General features: G+C 39.1%; 1 protein-coding gene across 3 annotated transcripts in view; it reads right to left on the minus strand.

Moving 5' to 3' along the window:
* The window catches only part of ZFP82 (ZFP82 zinc finger protein), a 69,915-nt gene extending 62,226 nt beyond the window's left edge, over nucleotides 1–7,689 (minus strand). The window contains exon 1 of one of the 3 annotated variants that reach the window (XM_045441122.1): nucleotides 7,271–7,419. The gene's annotated coding sequence lies outside the window, so the exon portion shown is untranslated. Of the gene's footprint in view, nucleotides 1–7,270; nucleotides 7,430–7,489 lie in introns of those variants that run through there. The other 2 variants (XM_045441120.1, XM_045441121.1) reach the window with 2 other exon arrangements.
* Between the last annotated feature and the right edge of the window lie 11,688 nt (nucleotides 7,690–19,377).

Here is a 19,377-nt window from a genome sequence, read left to right on the forward strand (position 1 = left end):
TCATAGTTAACATTACCAGTAATGAGATATACTGGTATCATTATATGATACATTGAGAAGAACAGAAACACTATTTCTGTGATCTTTTAGCCAAAAATGCATAGTCTAAATTTAACCATGAGGAAAAAGCAGACAAATCCAAATTGAAAGACAAGAAAACTGGCCAGTACCCTTCAGAAGTATCAACGTCATGAAAGATGAAAAGAACTAAAGAACTATGTCTGATGGGAAGAGACAAGACAACTAAATCAATGATGTATTTTATATTGGGTCCTGGAACAGAAAAGGGCACTGATAGGACAATTAGCAAAATTTAAGTAAGGTTTGTAAATTAGTCAAAAATCTTATTTCTGTGTAAATTTCCTGATTTTCATCATTGCACCATGGGCACCTGAGTGAAGAATACATAGGAATTCGGGGAGCCTGGGTGGCTCAGACAGCTAAGTGTCCAACTTCAGCTCAGGTCATGATCTTGCAGTTCGTGGGTTTAAGCTCCACACTGGGCTCCATGCTGACTGTGTGAAGCCTGCTTGGGATTCTTTCTTTCTCTCCATCGCTCTCTGCCCCTCCCCCACTTGCACACTCTCTCTCAAAATAAATAATACACTTAAGGGGATGCCTGGGTGGCTCAGTCAGTTAAGCATAGGACTTTGGCTCAGGTCATGATCTCATGATTTGTGGGTTCAAGCCCTGCATCTGCCTCTGTGCTGACAACTGACAGCCTGGAGCCTGCTTCAGATTCTGAATCTTCCTCACCCTCTGTCCCTCCCAGACTCACGCGTGCTCGCTCTCTCTCTCAAAAATAAATAGCATTAAAAAAATTAAAAAATAATAAACTTTAAAAAAGAATATATAGGAATTCTTTAAACTACATTTACAATATGAAAATAAAAAGTTGTCTTTAAATGAAGACAAAAAATTTTTAAGGGCAGTGAGTGAAAAGACCTGAACAGACACTTTAAAAAACAGGATAACTTCTGGGACGCAGCAGAGGCAGTCATAAGAGGAAAGTATATAGCAATCTAGGCCATCCTAAAGAAGGTAGAAAGATCCCAGATACACAACCTAACCTTATGCCTTAAAGAGCTGGAAAAAGAACAGGAAATAAAACCCAAAACCAGCAGAAGACAGGAAATAATAAAGATTAGAGCAGAAATTAATGTTATCAAAACCAAAAAAGCAGAACAGATCAATGAAACCAGAAGCTGATTCTTTGAAAGAATTAACAAAATTGATAAACCACTAGCCAGTTTGATCAAAAAGAAAAAGGAAAGGACCCAAAAAAATGAAATCAAGAACGAAAGAGGAGCGATCACAACCAACATAGCAGAAATAAAAACAATAATAAGAGAATACTATCAGCAATTATATGCCAATAAAATGGGCAACCTGGAAGAAATGGACAAATTCCTAGAAACACATATACTACCAAAACTGAAACAGGAAGAGAGAGAGGCAAACCATAAGAGACTCTTAAAAACTGAGAATAAACTGAGGGTTGATGGGGGGTGGGAGGAAGAGGAAAGTGGGTGATGGGCATTGAGGAGGGCACCTGTTAGGATGAGCACTGGGTGTTGCATGCAAACCAATTTCACAATAAATTTCATATTAAAAAATAATAAATAAAATAAAACTCAAATGCTATAAACTCTGAAAAAAAAAAACCTGAAACAGGAAGAAATAGAAAATTTGAACAGACCCATAACCAGTAAAGAAATCAAATTAGTAATAAAAAACCTCCCAAGAAACAAGAGTCCAGGGCCAGATGGCTTTCCAGGGGAATTCTACCAAACATTTATGGAAGAGTTAACACCTATTCTCTTGAAGCTGTTCCAAAAAACAGACATGGAAGGAAAACTTCCAAACTCATTCTATGAAGTCAGCATTACCTTGATTCCCAAACTAGACAGAGATCCCACTAAAAAGGAGAACTACAGACCAATTTCCCTGATGAACATGGATGCAAAAATCAACAAGATATTAGCCAACCGGATCCAACAATACATTAAAAAAATTATTCACCATGACCAAGTGGGATTTATACCTGGGATGCAGGGCTGGTTCAATATCCGCAAAACAATTAACGTGATTCATCACATCACTAAAAGAAAGGACAAGAACCATATGATCCTCTCAATAGGTGCAGAGAAAGCATTTGACAAAATACAGCATTCTTTCTTGATAAAAACCCTCAAGAAAGTAGGGATAGAAGGATCATACTTCGAGGTCATAAAAGCCATATATGAAAGACCCAACACTGATACCACCCTCATTGGGGAAAAACTGAGAGCTTTTCTCCTAAGGTCAGTAACAAGACAGGGATGTCCACTCTCGCCACTGTTATTCAACATAGTATTGGAAGTCTTAGCCTCTGCAATCGGACAAAACAAAGAAATAAAAGGCATCCAAATCGGCCAGGAGGAGGTCAAACTTTCACTCTTTGCAGATGACATGACACTGTATATGGAAAACCCTAAAGATTCCACCAAAAAACTGCTAGAACTGATTCATGAAGTGAGCAAAGTTGCAGGATATAAAAATCAATATACAGAAATCAGTTGCATTCCTATACACCAACAATGAAGCAAAAGAAACAGAAATCAAGGAATTGATCCCATTGACAGTTGCACCAAAAACCATAAAATACCTAGGAATAAATCTAACCAAAGAGGTGAAAATCTATACGCTGAAAACTATAGAAAGCTTATGACAGAAATTGAAGAAGACATAAAAAAATGGAAAAAGATTCCATGCTCCTGGATAGGAAGAACAAACATTGTTAAAATGTCAATACTACCCACAGCAATCTACATATTCAATGCAATCCCTATCAAAATAACACCAGCATTCTTCACAGAGCTAGAACAAACAATCCTAAAGTTTGTATAGAATGCGAAAAGACCCCAAACAGCCAAAGCAATCTTGAAAAAGAAAGCCAAAGCAGGAGGCATCACAATCCCGGACTTCAAGCTATACTACAAAGCTGTAATCATCAAGACAGTATGGTACTGGCACAAGAACAGACACTCAGATCAATGGAACTGAATAGAGAACCCAGAAATGGACCTACAAACATATGGCCAACTAATCTTTGACAAAGCAGGAAAGAATGTCCAATGGAATAAAGACAGTCTCTTCAGCAAGTGGTGCTGGGAAAACTGGACAGTGACATGCCAAAGAATGAACCTGGACCCTTTCTTACACCATACACAAAAATAAACTCAAAATGGATGAAAGACCTAAATGTAAGACAGGAAGCCATCAAATTCCTCAAGGAGAAAGCAGGCAAAACCTCTTTGATCTTGCCCGCAGCAACTTCTTACTCAACACGTCTCCAGAGGCAAGGGAAACAAAAGAAAAAAGAACTACTGGGACCTCATCAAAATAAAAAGCTTCTGCACAGCGAAGGAAACAATCAGCAAAACTAAAAGGTAACCAACAGAATGGGAGAAGATATTTGCAAATGACATATCAGATAAAGGGTTAGTATCCAAAATCTATAACGAACTTATCAAACTCAACACCCAAAACACAAATAATCCAGTGAAGACATGGGCAAAAGACATGAATAGACACTTCTCCAAAGAAGACATCCAGATGGGCAACCGACACATGAAAAAATGCTCAACATCACCCATCATCAGGGAAATACAAATCAGAACCACAATGAGATACCATCTTACACCTGTCAGAATGGCTAACATTAACAACTCAGGCAAAAACAGATGTTGGTGAGGATGTGGAGAAAGAGGATCTATCTCTTTTGCACTGCCAGTGGGAATGCAAGCTGGTGCAGCCGCTCTGGAAAACAGTATGGAAGTTCCTCAAAAAGTTAAACATAGAAATACCCTACGACCCTTGGTGCAGCCACTCTGGAAAGCAGTGTGGAGGTTCCTCAGAAAATTAAAAATAGACCTACCCTATGACCCAGCAATAGCACTGCTAGGAATTTACCCAAGGGATACAGGAGTACTGATGCATAGGGGTACTTGTACCCCAATGTTTATAGCAGCACTCTCAACAATAGCCAAATTATGGAAAGAGCCTAAATGTCCATCAACTGATGAATGGATAAAGAAATTGTGGTTTATATACACAATGGAGTACTACGTGGCAATGAGAAAGAATGAAATATAGCCCTTTGTAGCAACGTGGATGGAACTGGAGAGTGTGATGCTAAGTGAAATAAGCCATACAGAGAAAGACAGATACCATATGGTTTCACTCTTATGTGGATCCTGAGAAACTCAACAGAAACCCATGGAGGAGGGGAAAGAAAAAAAAAAAAAAAGAGGTTAGAGTGGGAGAGAGCCAAAGCATAAGAGACTCTTAAAAACTGAGAACAAACTGAGGGTTGATGGGGGGTGGAAGGGAGGAGAGGGTGGGTGATGGGTATTGAGGAGGGCACCTTTTGGGATGAGCACTGGGTGTTGTATGGAAACCAATTTGACAAAAAATTTCATATATTGAAAAAAATAAAATAAAAAATAAAATAAAATAAAATAAAATAAAATAAAATAAAATAAAATAGAAATACCCTACGACCCAGCAATTGCACTAGTAGGTATTTATCCATGGGCTACAGGTGTGCTGTTTCGAAGGGACACATGCACATGGAAAGAGCCCAAATGTCCATCGATGGATGAATGGATAAAGAAGATGTGGTATATATATACAATGGAGTATTACTCAGCAATCAAAAAGAATGAAATCTTGCCATTTGCAACTAAATGAATGGAACTGGAGGGTATTATCGTAAGTGAAATTAGTCAGAGAAAGACAAAAATCACATGACTTCACTCATATGAGGACTTTAAGAGACAAAACAGATGAACATAAGGGAAGGGAAACAAAATATAAAAACAGGGAGGGGGACAAAACAGAAGAGACTCATAAATATGGAGAACAAACAGAGGGTTACTGGAGGAGGGATGGGCTAAATGGGTAAGGGGCATTAAGGAATCTACTCCTGAAATCATTGTTTCACTGTATGCTAACTAATTTGGATGTAAATTAAAAACAAACAAACAAACAAACAGGATATACAAGGGGCACCTGGGTGGCTTAGTCAGTAAAGCATCCAACTTCAGCTCAGGTCATGATGTTGTGGTTCCTGAGTTAGAGCCCCAAATCTGGCTTACTGCTGTCAGTGCAGAGCCTGCTTTGGATATTCTGTCTCATCTTTCTGCCTCTTTCCAGCTCATGCTCTCTCTCAAAAATAAACAAGGATTTAAAAACAAAAAATAAATTAAAAAAATAAAAAAATAAACCTTTGGAAAACACACACACACACACACACACACACACACACACACACCAGAATATCCAAATAGCCAATAAACCTGTGAAAAGATGCTGAACATCATTACCCATCAGGGAAACAAATTAAAACTGCGATGAGGAGTGCCTGGGTGGTTAAGCAACCAACTTCGGTTCAGGTCATGATCTCACAGCTCGTGAGTTTGAGCCCCACGTGGGGGCTGTGCCCTCAGCAAAGAGCCTGCTTGGAATTCTCACTTTCTCCTCTCTGCCCCTCCCCTACTTGTGCTTTCTCGCTCTCAAAATAAATAACCTTAAAAAAAAAAAAAAAAAAAAAACTGTCATGAAATTCCACTACATAACCACCAGAATAATTAAAAGACTGGCAATCTCAACAGAGCCAATGTGGAGCAACTCTCATACGTTGCTGGATGGATTGGTACAACCACATGAGAAATTGGTAGAATCTATTAAACAAATGCCCACCATATTATCTAGCAATTCCACTCCTAAATATTTAGCCAAGAGAAAAGCATTTACATGTTCACCAAAAACAGAGAATGTTCATAGCAGCAATACAATCTGTAACAGCCAAAAAATGTAAACTATCAAATGTCCATCAACAGTGTAAGCAATTAATACATTGCAATACATCCCCATGTAATGACAACTGAGTACAACTACAGTGGACAACTTGGACGAATCTCAGACATAATGTGGAAGAAGCCAGGCATAAAAGAGCACATGCTATACAATTCCATTCATATGTGGAGTTCAAGAATGGGTAAAATTAATGGCGATAGACTTCTGAACAGTGATTGTGGGAGAAATAACTGGGAAGGGGCATGAGGGAACCTTCTGGGGTGCTGGCCATGTTCTTTATGTTGCTTTAGGAAATTGTGTTACAGCTGTATACTTGGGATTTGTGCACTTTATGCTCTATCTCCTAAAGATGTTTTTTAAAACTTTGAGAATCATGTTTTGGTAGAAACATGGAGCAATGAGAAGTTTCAAACATTGCTGTGCAAGCATAAATGTGCACACCCACTTAGGTAATTATTTTGGTACTACTGAGTAAAGTGTAGGATATCATATGAGCCAGCAATTCCACTGTCAGGTAGAGAAACTCATGCACATGTATCCGCTGTAAAAGAATGCTGTGGCAGCGCTGTGTATAAAGTCGGAAACTAGAAACAATTCAAACACCCATCATTAATTGAAGGGATGAATAACAAGGGTATACTTCAAAGGATGTAATGCAAAGAAAACAAATGAACCACTACTATATTTAATATGACAATTGTCTAAAACATAGTTGTACAAATAAGCAAAATAAAAGACAAAAGACCATATGATAGCATTTGCAAAAGTTTTAAAACGAGGGAAAACCATAGTATAATGTGTAGGTATACAACCTAAGTGAAAAAACCTCATATATTTATCCAGTCACCCAAAACATAATCACACGACCACCACGGGGACAGACAGCTAGCGGTAACCCATAACCAAAGCAACAGGGCCAACACCCTGGGCCTCAACGGTCACATAAGCACAACCACACATTTACCAAGAGGACATTCAGTCACAACCGCACTGACACAGGCACCACAAGCCCGCAGATGGTCGCACAGTCACAATCACACTATCCACAGATAAAACCACATAGAATTCACAAGTACCCCCAACTGTACTCTGCAGCACACAGTCACAGAGTCGCACAATCACACGCCCTGACGGGAACAAACACTATTATTACATCTACCGAGTCACAAGCTCCCCACACCTTCACACACAATGCCGCACGTGGTCCCAATCACTCACTCTCTCCCTTTCTCTCTCACACAAACACCACCGAGTCACATCCAGTCACACCAGAACAGTGACGAGCTCCCAGACCATGCTGCACACGGGTAATCACTGGAAGGACACACCACAGGAACAGCTAGTCACAACCACACGGTCATTCACTACATACTACCAGCCAGACACAATCACACAACTTCAATCTTACCTCCTCCGCCGTACAGAGCCGAGCCTCCGGCCCCGCCCTCTCCTAGGGAGCCTCACCCCAGGCCTTCCAAGCTTCCAAAACAGCGGTACCCTCCACAGCGCTGCAACAGTTGTGGGTGCAGACCTGAGGGTACCGCCAGCGCGTGACTTGGAGGCTGAATTCACGCGAGAATCACAACGATGCCGAGGAGTCCTCTGGGAAATGTAGTCAGAAACTTACCTGTGGCAGGCAAGATGGCTCCCAGTCGCCAGAATTTGTCAGGGGTTAGCTGAGGCCCTGCTTAAAGGATTGCGCCCCCTCATGGAACCGCGCACTGGAGGCCTCACAAAGGCTGGCACGGCCTTAGGCAGTGGCTTCCAAAAGCTACTCTGACGTGTTTGAAATGGAGTTCCTTCTCCGGCCCACCCTCCTATCCTCAGGAGTTGTACGGACTCAGAAAGAGGAGGGCTAGTTTGGTTTAGGTAAGATAATTCGCACCATTGAGCCTTCTGGGAAATGTAGTTCGGAGCAGGGAGAGCGTTGGATGGACCCTTTGAAATTCGTCTTGATTCTTCACTGCCTGCGCCTGGCTACACCCCAGAGACTTCTTGGGAGGGTCATTGCGCCCAAGGAGCGCGCAGACTTCTTTGGTCTCTTTTTCGGCCTTTGTTCAGGCGGGAGTTTGGCGTGGGGCTCCTCTGTGCAAACGAGTTGTGGGATCTGAGCTTCTGAGACTTAAAGCTAGGGTGACCGAAAGGGAGGAGACTGGAAACCTGCAACGGGATTGGGGAGGTCCAAGGGGAGGAATTGCTAAACGTGAAACGGGTTTGGAAACGCCAAAAGGGAGGGGTTTGCGACGTTGCAAAGGGGGCTGGTATTATTCTGTGCTATTGATTTGTGTGTGAAAGTCAGGGCCTGAGGAGAGTGATGGGGTAGCGAGTCAGCCTTTGCGGGAAGCAAGTAATGGGATTCCAGGTGTGTGTGATTTAAGGTGTTGGGGGGTCGTGGGGACAGAGAGAAACAGTACTCAGGATTTTGTGTCTGGGTGTGTAATTGGTAATTTAAATAAATATCATTGTATAACTGGGATTGTATTTTGGAGATAATCTCTGAGCCACAATAATAAAACAGTAACAAGGATAGATTTTCCTAGAATGTGTTTTTTCTTTAAAATATTTTTAAATGTTTATTTATTTTTGACAGAGAGAGAGAGACAGAGCATGAGCGGGGGAGGGGCAGAGAGAGAGAGAGAGACAGAATCTGAAACAGGCTCCAGGCTCCCAACGGTCAGCACTGGGCCCCACGCAGGGGGCCCCACGCGCGGCTCGAACTCATGACCTGAGCCGAATTCGGACGCTCAACCGACTGAACCACTCAGGCACCCCTGTTTTTTTAAGTATTTTGGTGGGAGAAAGTTTACATAATTGAGCTGATAAGTGAGTTAAAGCCTGACTTTTGGGTAAAACCAGTAGCATTGTTATGGAATTGAAATAAAATTAGCATTGTTCTCTTAAAAGAAAAGTATTTGAAAAGGACTTTTTTTTTGTTTATTTATTTTTAATTTTTTTTTAACGTTTATTCATTTGGGGGAGGGGCAGAAAGAGAGACATACACCTAGAATCCGAAGCAAGCTCCAGGCTCTGAGCTGTCAGCATAGAAGACTGCTTGGGGCGCAAACCCATGGACGGGGAGTTCATGACCTGAGCTGAAGTGGGCCCTTAAGAGACTCAGCCACCAGGCGTCCCTGTTGTTTTTGTTTTTGTTTTTTAAATGAACTGCTTGCTCTACTTAAAGTACAGACCTCGGAGACATAGCAGTTCAGTCTTCTGTGTTCTTTTAATGTCCTTGTGATGGGATATAGGTCTAAAGGAGCTGATTTGTGAAATCCTGGGCTAAGAAATAAAGCATGAAGGTAGTGTGGACCATTGCAATAGCAGAGAAGTAAATTAGTGTCATTCCCATTTTATGAAGAGAAAAACTTGGCTTAGAAAAAGGAATATAAGTTTATAGTTCCTTAAGGAGCCTACTCAGACAAACTAATTTAGTAATTCCCTCCGCTTACCCTCAGACCAGGTGGATTTTATTAGGTGTAAAAATAGATTGTTCCTAATTGCAAAGATGCTTTATCCAGGTATGTTACTACAGTTACTTTTAACATTATTTTGTTTTGTCTTTTAAATATTTGTTTGCTTGTTTGTTTATAGTTTTGAGAGAAACAGTGGGGAAGGGAGAGAGAGAATCCCAAACAGGCTAAGTGCTGTCAGCGCAGAGCCCCCTGCCAGACTGGATCTTACTAACCAGGAGAGCATGACCCGAGGCAAAATCAAGAGTCAGGTGCTTAACCAACTGAGACACCCAGGCGCCTGTAAACATTTTATTTTTAAGTAATCTACACCCAACATGGGCACAAACTCACAACCCAGAGATCAAGAGTTGTATAGTCCACTGACTAAACCAGCCAGGCACCCAACATAATTTTAAATAAAAAGGAGAATGTAAGGTAGTTGGGTCTAAAATTCCTGTAAGTTTTATATATACAAACAAAAACTTAGAATAGGATAAAATTCTTCAGGATAATCTTAGCAAAAAATAAATCCTATTTAAGAAAAAGTTTAAAACCCTATGAGGATACACAAAAAAAAAAGACTTAAATGAAAAATTATACCATATTCTTGAATAGAAATCCTTTATTATAAAAAATGTCATTTAAATTAATTTATGAATTTAACGTGATCCCATTGAAAATAATATCTTTCTCTAGATAGGTAGGGGTTATTTTAAAGTTCAAATGGAGGGGCACCTGACTGGCTCATTTGGAAGAGCATGTAACTCTTGATCTCAGGGTCATTAGTTTGAGCCCCATGTTGGGTGTAGAGATTACTTAAATAAGTATTTAAAAAATAAAGGTCAGGGTGCCTGGGTGGCTCATTGGTTAAGCGTCTGACTTCAGCTCAGGTCATGATTTCAACGTTCGTGGGTTTGAGCCCCACATCAGTCTCTATGCGGACAGATAGTTCAGACCCTGGAGCCTGCTTCGGATTCTGTGTCTCCTCTCTCTCTCTGCCCTATACCACTTGTACTCTCTCTCTCTCTCTCTCAAAAATAACATTAAAAAAAAAGTTCAAATGTAAAAACAAAGGCAAGAACAGACAATCTAATTGGAAGAAAAAAAGCAGTGTGGGGCATATGGGACTAGTCTTATAACAAAACATATGCTAAAACTTCAAAATTTAAATAATACGGGATTGTCATCTGAATGGACAGACCAGTGGAACAAAATAGAGAATCTAAAAATAGAACTAAATGAAGGATTCTAGTGTATGGTGAATGGGGCATCTCAAATCAGTTGGGAAAAAGATGGACTTTTCAATAAAGGTAATAGGGACAATTTGATTTTCTAGAAAGAAGAGGATGGATTATGCCATGTACTGAATCCAGAATTAATTCCAAATGGGTCAAAATTTAAAATTGAAACAAAAAACTTAAATTACAAAGACTGAAAACTTGAGTGAATTACTTTATAAACATGGAGGAGAGAAAGCCTTTCTAAACTTCAAAAACTAAAAATCAAAACATAGAAGATTAATTATCCCTACTACATGAAAAAAAAGTTAAAGTGACAAACTGGAAACATATTTGCATTTTGTGTTACAAACAAATGACTAAGCTCCCTAATGTATTAGGAGCACCAAAAAAAAAAAAAAAAAAAAAAAAAAAAAAAAAGATTTAAAGAAAGACTAACAACCCAATAAGAATGGAAAAGAGATTAACAAACAAAACATAGAACATAGTCCCATGTTCTCAAATATGTGAAAATACGCCCAATCTCATTCACAATCAGATAAATTCCACTAGACATATATGGAGATATTTATTCTTACGGACTAGAATGGCAAAAATTCCCCAAAGATGAAAACCTTTATTGTTAGAGGGACTGCAGATTGTTACAAACTTTTTGAAAGACAATTTGGCAACATCTTTCAAAATTCCAATTGCATTTAACTTTCACTGAGCAATCCCCTCTGGGATTTTATCCTACAGTTATGATGATGTATATCCAATATTATACATATAACAGTCTTCACAATGCAAAATATTGATAATTAGCCATAAATAAGCCATTGAACATAGTGCAACACTATGTAATTGGAGAGAAAACTGAGAACACTGTCTATGGCTTGATACAAAAAGCCTCCGAAATATATTAAATAAAAACAAAAAGAAGATGCAAACCTTATGTTATAATATTCTACTTTTTGTATAACAAAGGGGAGGAGTGCATATGAATAAATATTTGTGTTTGCATGAAGAACTGAAATTTGCAAAAGAAACTAGTAAAAGTGATTTCTGTGGCAGCCATTGGTGGCAAGAGGGTGGGTAGCGACAAAGAAAGGAGTAATTTTTCACTGGGACATACTCTTTATTTTTTATTTACTTAAAAAAATGTTTATTTATTTTGAGAGAGAGCGTGCTCGTGAGCAGGGGAGGGGCAGAGAGAAAAAGGGAGAGAGAGAATCCCAAGCAGGCACCACACTGTCCGCGCAGAGCCTGATGCAGGGCTCAATTCCGTGAACCATGAGATCATGACCCGAGCCAAAATCAAGAGACAGACATTCAACCAACTGAGCCACCCAGGTGCTCTGGGACATACTCTATACATAAGCTTTCATTTATTGTCACCTTTACATGAGAAAGAAGAGTTGACTTCTTCACATTCTTTCCAAAAACATCACAACTGCATTCTTGACAATTTCCTTGGCTTCCTTGAGACCACTCTTTCATTTTTCTAATTCTAATCCTCTGATCACTAAAACAAATAACAACAGCAACAGAAATATCCATGAATTGTTTTTCCACTTGTCTTTTTTATTTTTTTATATGAAAAAAATTTGTTTTAACGTTTGAGAGAGAAAGAGACAGACCTTGAGCAGCAGAGGGCAGAGAGAGGAGACACAGAATCTGAAGCAGGTTCCAGGCTCTGAGCTGTCAGCACTGAGCCCCCTGTGGAGCTTGAACTCACAAACTGGGAGATCGTGACCTGAGCCAAAGTCTGACGCTTAACTGACTGAGCCACCTAGGTACCCCTTTCCACTTGCCTTTTTAAAGTTAGGATTCTGTCATTGGCCATCTCCTCTTATGTGTACTTTGTTTTGTTTTCTTTTGTTTTTCAGCAACCATATCCATATCATAGCTTTGGCAATATTTACTGGCTCATGAGCATCAAATTTGTTTCCATTCTAGGACTATCTTTTTTTTTTTTTTTTTGAAATTTACCATTTCAACCATTTTTATTTTTTTTAATTTTTTTAAATTTTATTTTTTATTTTTTTAAATTTATATCCAAATTAGTTAGCATATAGTGAAACAATGATTTCAGGAGTAGATTCCTTCGTGCCCCTCACCCATTTAGCCCATCTCCCCTCCCCACAACCCCTCCAGTAACCCTCACTTTGTTCTCCATATTTATGAGTCTCTTCTGTTTTGTCCCCCTCCCTGTTTTTATATTATTTTTGTTTCCCTTCCCTTATGTTCATCTGTTTTGTCTCTTAAAGTGAAGTCATGTGATTTTTGTCTTTCTCTGACTCATTTCACTTAGCATAATACCCTCCAGTTCCATGCACGTAGTTGCAAATGGCAAGATTTCATTCTTTTTGATTGCTGAGTAATAGTCCATTACATATATGTATGTACCACATCTTCTTTATCCATTCATCCATCGATGGACATTTGGGCTCTTTCCATACTTTGGCTATTGTTGATAGTGCTGCTATAAACATTGGGGTGCATGTGTCCCTTCGAAACAGCACACCTGTATCCCGTGGATAAATGCCTAGTAGTGCAGTTGCTGGGTCGTAGGGTAGTTCTATTTTTAGTTTTTGGAGGAACCTCCGTGCTGTTTTCCAGAATGGCTGCGCCAGCTTGCATTCCCATCAACCATTTTTAAATGTACAGTTCAGTGGCATTAGTACATTCACATTATTATATTAGCATCACCACTATCCATCCCCAGAAATCTTTCATCACCCTAAACTTAAACTCTGTACCCATTAAACAATAATCAGCCATCTACCTTCCCTTCATCCCCTTGTAACCACTCTGCTACTTTCTGTCTCTATGAATTTGACTATAGGTTCTGCTCATGTAAATGAAACCATACAATATTTTTTTGTGTCTGGATTATTTAACTTGGCATATAATATTTTAATGGTTCATTCTTGTAGTCTGTATCAGAATTTCATTCATTTTGAAGGCTGAATAATATTTCATTGTACATTCATATCACATTTTGTTTATCCACTTATCTGTTGAAGGACATTTGAGTTGTTTTCATCTTTTGTTTATTGGGAATAATGCTTCAGTGAACATGGCTGTACAGATAAGTTTTTGAAACCCTGCTTTCAGTTCTTTTGTGTGTATACCTAGAAGTGGAAATACTGGATCGTATGATAACTGTTTAATTTTTTGAGGAACTGCCATACTGTTCTCCTCAATGGCTGCATCATTTTATATTCCTTCTGGCAGTGCACAAGGATTCCAATTTCTCCATATCCTCACCGACTCTTGTTATATTCTGGGTTTTTTTCTTTAGATAACAGCCATCCTAATGGGTGTGAAGGGTGTCTCATTGTAGTTTCGGTTTGCATTTCTTTGATGACTAATAATGTTAAGCATCTTTTTGTGTACTCATTTTTTAATTGAGTTGTTTGTTTTATTGTATTGAATTATAGTTCTTTATACATTTTGATCAGATACATGATTCACAAATATTTTCTCCCATTCTGTAGATTACCTTTTCACCCTGTTTATAGTATCCTTTTTTGCACAAAAGTTTTTAATTTTGAGGAAGTCCAATTTGTTTGTTTTGTTGCCTATGCTTTCTTTTAGTGTCATGTTCAGGAAATCGTTGCCAAATTCAGTGTCATGAAGATTTTCCCTCATATTTTCTTTTTTTTTTTTTTTTTTTTTTTTTTAAATTTTTTTTTCAACGTTTATTTATTTTTGGGACAGAGAGAGACAGAGCATGAACGGGGGAGGGGCAGAGAGAGAGGGAGACACAGAATCGGAAACAGGCTCCAGGCTCCAAGCCATCAGCCCAGAGCCCGATGCGGGGCTCGAACTCACGGACCGCGAGATCGTGACCTGGCTGAAGTCGGGCGCTTAACCGACTGCGCCACCCAGGCGCCCCCCTCATATTTTCTTTTAATAATTTTATAGTTTTAGTTCTTTTGTTTAGGTCTTATATCCCTTTTCAGTTAATTTTTTTATGTGGTGTAAAGTAAGGGTCTAACTTCATTATTTTGCATGTGAATATCCAGTTTTCCCAGCACCATTAGATTATTTCCAAGCTTATGCTAACATATTTGTAATAGATATCCTGGTTGTTTTGAGGGTTCCCAAGATTACCCTAAAGTTTGATGATTCAGTGAAGGCATTACAAGACCCAGAAAAGCTGTTATATTCGTGGTTATGATTTATTACAGTGAAAGGATACAAATTAAAACCAGCAAAGGAAAAATGAGCATAGGGTAGAGTCTGGAGAGAATAGGCATAAGCTTCTGGTTGTTCTCTCCCAGTGGAACTGCACAGAGAACACTTAATTCTCCCAGAAATGGTGTGTAACAGACAGCACATGTTGTTGCCAACTAGGATAACGTGTTGCCAACTAGAATAACGTACTTGAGTCTTGGCGTCCAGAGTTTTTATTGGGGGTTGGTCACATAGGTATGAGCACTCACAATGAATGACCTTAGCTCTTCAGTCTCTAGCCTTCCCCCACCTCCCTCCCAGAGGTCAAACTGATGCAACATAGCTCAAAACTCCAGGCATGCAAAAAGCAGGTATTCACCATAAATCACATTGTTAATATAAAATATCTGATGTAGCTTTAGGTTTCTGAGATTCAAAGACACCCTTATTAGGCAGGATATTCCAAGGGCTCAGAGGCTGTCTCCCAGGAGCTAGTCACAGACCAGTCCTTTTTTTTTTTTTTTTTTTTGAAACATGTAAGGTTTGAGCATCCCAAGCATGCTGATGCTTTACTACACTCTTTACTACACACTTGTATAGATAGATTTGCATGTATGTGCTAGTTTATTTATGGTAAATCCCAAAATTGGAAGTGCTGAGCCAGAGGTTAAATGTATTCATAATTTTTATAGAAAGAGGTGAATTGCTGTTCAAAAATGTTAGCCCAATTTATAGTCCTACAAGAAGATAAACGAAACTGCCTGTTTTATATTCTATAAAGTAGAATATTCGCAAATAGATATCAACAAATAGATATGGAGTGCTAATTATACAATAGGCACTTTTATTCAACAAATAGATACCGAGTGCTAATTATATAGGCACTCAAGATGCATCAACAAATAGATATCAAGTGCTAATTGTACAATAGGCACTCAAGATACATCAGTAAAAAAAACAGAAATCCCCATCTTCAAGGGGATTTCTATGTAGTGTTGTCAGATAGTAGAGGGTGGAAAGAGACAGTAATCAAATATATAAACTCATATATATATATATGAAATCAGATGGTAATAAATGGTATAGAAAACAATGAAGCAGAGAAAGCAATAATGAGAGGACAGATGCAACTTTAAATAGAGTTGTCAGGTATGATCTCACTGTGAAGGTCAAATCTGGCAAAGATTTGAAGGGGGAGAAGGGAGAGAAACATGGAAATTTGGGGGAAGACCATTCTAGGCAGAAGAGACAGCTAATACAAAGGCCCTGAAGTGGGGGACTGAACTTAAGGTTAAAGGCACAGCCCTCCAGACTTCCAGGTCTGCCCAAGACCTACATCATCTGCAAGTTTAGGGGTTCCATGGCTACCCTCACTTCAGACCAGCTGGCTACAAATTTTCAGGTCCTTTGGATGCCCTCAATTTTGATAACTTGCTATAGCAACTCAGGGAACTTGGGAAAACACTGTACTTGTTATTGCAGTTTTATTATAGCAAAATGATACAAATCAGAACCAGCCAAAAGAGCAAAATCTGGGACTTAGAAGGTCCCAAATGTCAAAGCTTCCATGTCTCCGTGGGTGTATTACCCTCCCAGTATCAATGAGTGGCAATACGTGCATGGAGTATTGCCAATCCAGGAAGCTCACCCAAGCTTCTATGTCCAGAATTTTTATCAATGCTTCATCACATTGGCATGATTTATTGAATCATTGGCAATGTGAATGAACTCAATTTTCAGCCCTCCTCCACTCCCTAGAGGTTAGGCTGTAGTATGGCTCAAAGCCCTGAATGTCTAATCACACAGTTGGGTCTTTCTGGTGTGGCCAGTCCCCACTCTGAGTCATCTCCTTAGCGTAAACTCTTTTTTTAATGTTTATTTATTTGAGAGAGAGAGAAAGTGGGGGGGGGGGAAGGAAGAGAGAGGGAGACAGAATCAATCCTAAGCAGGCTTCACACTGTCAGCACAGAGCCCGAGGCAGGGCTCAATCCCATGAACCGAGAGATCATGACCTGGGCTGAAACCAAGAGTTGGACGCTTAACCAACTGAACCACCCAGGTGCCCCTCCTTAGCATACACTATTGAGGGGTCCACCATAAATCACCTCATTATCATAATGCATCAGATGTGGCCTGAGGGGGCTTCCATGAACAGAACACTCCTATCATTTGATAAATTCTAAAGGTTTAGAGGTTACCTTCTGGGAGCCCAGACAAAGGCTTTAGGTAAAGTTAATTCTTCACTACACATCCTCTCACTAGTCTTGAGAAGAGTTATGTAGTCAAATGCAACAAGAAAACTAGTATTTCAGTTTGTTTTTTTTTTTTTTTTTCCTGGAGACATTTCTCAAGTTTTTTTCCTGCTACATTCTAAACTTGCTTTTCTTTATACTTGTTAGTTAGCTGTCATCCTAGGATATTATCTTATCATCCCTCTTGGGTATTTTCCTGCATTTCTCTCCTGTGTGGTATTTCTTCTGTCCTTGAGGTCATCTCTTCCTTTCTCTTGAGCTACTAAAATTGACCTTTGGACAACACTGATTTGAACTGCATGAGTCCACTTATATGTGGATTTAAAAAATATATATACAGTAGAGTACTGTAAATGTATTTTCCTTATGATTTTCTTAATATTTTCTTCAGTTTACCTTATTGTAAGAATACAGTATATAATACATATACCAAATAAATGTTAATCAACTACTTATGTTATCAATAAGGCATATGGTCAACAGTTGGCTATTAGTAGTTAAGTTTTGGGGGAGTCAAAAGTTACAGAGGACTTTTGGCTGTGTGAGGCCAGCACCCCTAACCCCCACATTGTTCAAGGGTCAACTGCACCTCATTTTTGTGGAATACATCCTCCAGTAATGTCCTGGATAAAGTATTTGGGCCTCTGAATGTATAAAAAGTCTTTGTTTTATCTTCTCAGTTGATGAATACTTTGGCTAGATTTACACTTCTAAGTTAAAATTGTTTTCCCTCAGAATTTTGAATGCATTGTACTAAATAGCTTAACATAAACATGGTGTCTATCCTGGGAAGTTTGTGACCTTTGGATACTTGTACTTTTGTATAGGACAGGTTTTTCCCTCTTTGTATTTAGGATGATCTCCTTATCCCCAGAATTAAGAAATTTAATAATGATATGCATTAGTGTGGGTCTTTTTAAAAAAACTGTTTTTGGACACTTGTGTGTTTTTTAATATGGAGACTCACAATGTATAGTTTTAGGAAATTTTCTTGTTTTAGTTCTTCAGTATTTTCTGTAATTTTATTCTCATTCTGGTTGTCTTTATTATTTATTATAAAAAAAAATTCTAAATATACCCAGAATTAAAGAGAACTATTTTTAGATAATTTTTGAAGCATTTTGTATTTATCCTCTTCTTTTCTTTTTTCTTTTTAAAGTTTATTTATTATTTTTAGTAATCTCTACACCCATTGTGGGGCTTGAACTCATAACCCTGAGATCAAGAGTCGCATGCTCTACTGACTAGGCCAGCCAGGGACTCCTATGCTCTTATTTTCTAATCTTCCCCCTACTGTTAGGGTGGCCGGTGACAAGGGTGGCAAGAATTGCACAGAGTGGAGCAAAAAGCAAGACAGAGTTTATACACTGTCCAAGAGAGGAGAAGGGCCAGACATCTAGACAAATGTCAGCCCCAAGTTTCTGTCAAGCTGGGCCTTTTAAAGGGTTCTGAAGTATGTTGAGAGGGTTGTAGGTGGGCCTATGGAAGGTGGGTGTGGGGACGGGGTCGACTCCTGGCCAGATAGAACAGGAGATGGCAGGTTTTCAAGGGGCTGGGATGTGGGTTGTGATCAGGCTAGAGAAGAATACATTCTCTGAGAACGTAGGGCCCCCATGACCTAGAAAAACAGAGTTAAGGCCAAATGCTGCACCTGTGAGTTTTGTCTGTAAGTGTGGCTGCGGAGAGGTGGGGGCTTTGAATAGATTGCTTTTACCTACTTTTCTAACTCTGTACTTTTCTGCATTTTGGGAAATTTACTCAACTTTTTTCTTCTTTTTTTTTTTTAAACCTTTTATTTATTTATTTATTTTTTTTTTTCCTTTTTCAAGTTTTTATTTCATTTCCAGTTAGTTAACATACAGTGTAATATTAGTTTTAGGTGTCAAATTCAGTGATTCAACACCCAGCCCTCATCACAAGTGCCCTGCTTAATACCTATCACCCATTTAACCCATCCCCTCACCCTATAACCTTCTTTCAAATTGATGATTTTGGGTTGCCTGGTGGCTCAGTCGGTTAAGTGTTTGACTTTGGCTCAGGTCATTTGTGAGTTTGAGCCCTGCATCAGACTGTGTGCTGACAGCTCGGAGCCTGGAGCCTGCTTTGGATTCTATGTCTCCATCTCTCTCTGTCCCTCCCCCATTCACTCTCTCTCTCTCTCTCTCTCTCTCTCTCTCTCTCTCTCTTTCTCAAAAATAAATAAACATTAAAAAATTAAAAATAAATTGATGATTTCCAAAAATATATTTCTGTATAAGACATGATTATTTTCATCGCTTCATTGCTGCAGTATTTGCTGTTGGCTTTCAGTGTAGTGTTTATTTGTAAAGTTTCTTCTGGTCCTGGCATTATAGATCTAGTTTTCATGTTCAAGGTGTCCCTGAATTATTTTGTGATCATTGACTGTCC

Source organism: Leopardus geoffroyi, chromosome E2 (assembly GCF_018350155.1).
Source record: "Leopardus geoffroyi isolate Oge1 chromosome E2, O.geoffroyi_Oge1_pat1.0, whole genome shotgun sequence".
Taxonomy (NCBI): Eukaryota; Metazoa; Chordata; class Mammalia; order Carnivora; family Felidae; genus Leopardus; species Leopardus geoffroyi.